Source organism: Mustela erminea, chromosome 10, assembly GCF_009829155.1.
Source record: "Mustela erminea isolate mMusErm1 chromosome 10, mMusErm1.Pri, whole genome shotgun sequence".
Lineage (NCBI taxonomy): Eukaryota > Metazoa > Chordata > Mammalia > Carnivora > Mustelidae > Mustela > Mustela erminea.
This window is the reverse complement of record NC_045623.1, coordinates 88,732,392-88,734,735: the sequence shown is the minus strand read 5'-3', so window position 1 is coordinate 88,734,735 and position 2,344 is coordinate 88,732,392. Positions and strand designations below refer to the sequence as shown.

Below are 2,344 nucleotides of genomic sequence, written 5' to 3'. Positions count from 1 at the left end.
GTTTATGGGTAGGAGCCGTAATTGCTGTGTCAGCGGCTCTGCATTTGCTATTTCTTTGAAAGTAGTGCTAATCGCCTGTTGGGGTTTGCAAATATGTTTGGGGTTCCTGGCTGAAAGTGCGTTTAGATCACTAACAAGAGACTGCTGATCGGTCTTTAACTCGAGTTTCGTTGGCACTTGTGAATTCAGGGCCCACCCCAAAATGGATATTCTGGGGAAGTAGCGGTCAACTGGTTGAAATTTATTTCTAGCTCATTAGCTTGCAAGTTAGTAAATGACAGTGATCAACGTGGATATTCCTGGGAGGTCACTCTCCCCGGGCTCTGTCCAGGTGGCATACGGGAGCATAGGGCTCTGCCCCGTGACGTATGGTCCCTTTCCACGACGTTGGAGATGAAGCTGGGCCTTGAGTCTGCGCCTGCATATTCCTACAGCTTCTCAGAGTCCTCTGGACCATGACTGAGGAGACAAACCATGCAGGAAACAGCTCTGTAGAGCACCCTCTGTCTGGATCTAGGAAAGAAAAATCTCTTATCAGCTGCTGTATTACTAGATTAAGTTCTTGCCTACTTTGCTTTGCAGGGATCGCTCAGGATTCCAAATAAATTGATTCCAGGTAAGTAAGCCAAAGAATTTGGGGTAAGAATTGTTTTTGGCTTGTGTTTTCCCGTTGACATTTAAGTCACCCTAGGTCAGTTCCTTTTCATTAATATGTTCCTGCCATTTAATACACCCAGATAGAAACTTTGCTGCATTTTGTTGACATGTTGACAGGGTTTTTTTTGTTTTTTGTTTTTTTAAGATTTTATTTATTTATTTGTCAGAGAGAGAGCGAGCGAGCACAGGCAGACAGAGTGGAAGGCAGAGGCAGAGGGAGAAGCAGGCTCCCTGTGGAGCAAGGAGCCCGATGTGGGACTCGATCCTAGGACGCTGGGATCATGACCTGAGCCGAAGTCAGCTGCTTAACCAACTGAGCCACCCAGGCGTCCCGACATGTTGACAGTTTTGTAGATGTATGCTCCTATCTGGGAAGATAGCTTGTTACTCAGTATTAGTTAATATTTTCATGTCTTTAATTGTCATGTGATAGGGTGGAAACTTCTCTGCTAATGGGAAAATTCTTAACAGTTGGGGTGAATTTGGTTACCAAAGTCAAGATTATCAAAGTGTGCATGCAAATCATAGTTAAAGCAAATGTGCATAGAACCTCAAAGTCTGTGTATGGTTACCAAGGATTTGGTCTCCCGTACAAGCCCTTTCCCTGAGATGAAGATGGGTGTATGTACCTAAATATTGCTAAGACCCTGAGTAATTAAGTAGAGAACCCATGAGACCATAGTAACAACTGGGTTTTTAACAGGCTTTTGTCACATTCACTTGTGTAGCATGGAATGGGGAGAAATGAAATTTCTTAAATCCTTTGAGGGTGATGCTGTTTAATCATGGGCATTCCAACGTGGATACACCCGGGAGGTCACTCTCCCCGGGCTCTGTCCAGGTGGCCTATGGGAGCATAGGGCCCTGCCCCATGACGTATAGTCCCTTTCCACAACGTTGGAGATGAAGCTGGGCCTTGAGTCTGCGCCTGCATATTCCTACAGCTTCTCAGAGTCCTGTGGACCATGACTGAGGAGACAAACCATGCAGGAAACATCTCATGAAAGCTCGAAATTTTTAGTGAGATTGTGATTATGAGTCTGATCCTCTTTATTTGTTTTCATTCAGGAGAGAAGAGGAGCTTCACCTAACATTGGCTGTTAACCTTTTGGGTCCTTTATTTGGCAGGGAGGGTTGGTAAAATGAATGATAAATGCTGATAAGCCTGGAAGTTTGGAAGCTTGGGCATATTTGACCCATTTTTTCAAACTGCTGTTAATACTAAATTTGGGGAACAAGTGGAGTATTCTATAGGACAGGTGCCCAGTAAAATTTGACTAATGCGGACGGGACTAAATATGGCCATGTCTATTAAAACAGTCTGGTCCTTTGACCCACAAAGCCCAAAGATTCCAGAATGCCTATGAAGAGAAAACTTGTCCTAAGGAACTTAAGATACTACTTGGCTTTCTACTATTCTCAGTAAACTGGGATTTATAACTACATAACTGAATGGAGAACAGAAGCCTATGAGATCCTAAGTATGTCTTAAAGATGCAGGTCTGTTTATAATGTATTTATGAATTACAATAAAGATGACTACATACTTGTGTGGCTCCCTTTTTTTTTTTTTCCTTTGGTGGAAATGTGACTGACAACTGTATTCTGTAAATGGAAGTGCTTGTTTTGGGAAAACTACCTTTGCAGTTAATATTTGATTACTTCTGCATTAACTAAAGAGGCTGAG

General features: G+C 43.0%; 2 non-coding genes across 2 annotated transcripts; both read left to right on the top strand.

Annotated features, from left to right (window-relative positions):
• The first annotated feature begins 284 nt into the window (after positions 1 to 284).
• Positions 285 to 489, top strand: LOC116568375. Its single transcript, XR_004276584.1, has one exon. It is a non-coding gene; the product is annotated as a small nucleolar RNA SNORA73 family (small nucleolar RNA).
• Positions 490 to 1,451: 962 nt separating this feature from the next.
• LOC116568374 lies at positions 1,452 to 1,656 on the top strand. The gene has a single exon (XR_004276583.1). It is a non-coding gene; the product is annotated as a small nucleolar RNA SNORA73 family (small nucleolar RNA).
• The last annotated feature ends 688 nt before the right edge of the window (positions 1,657 to 2,344 follow it).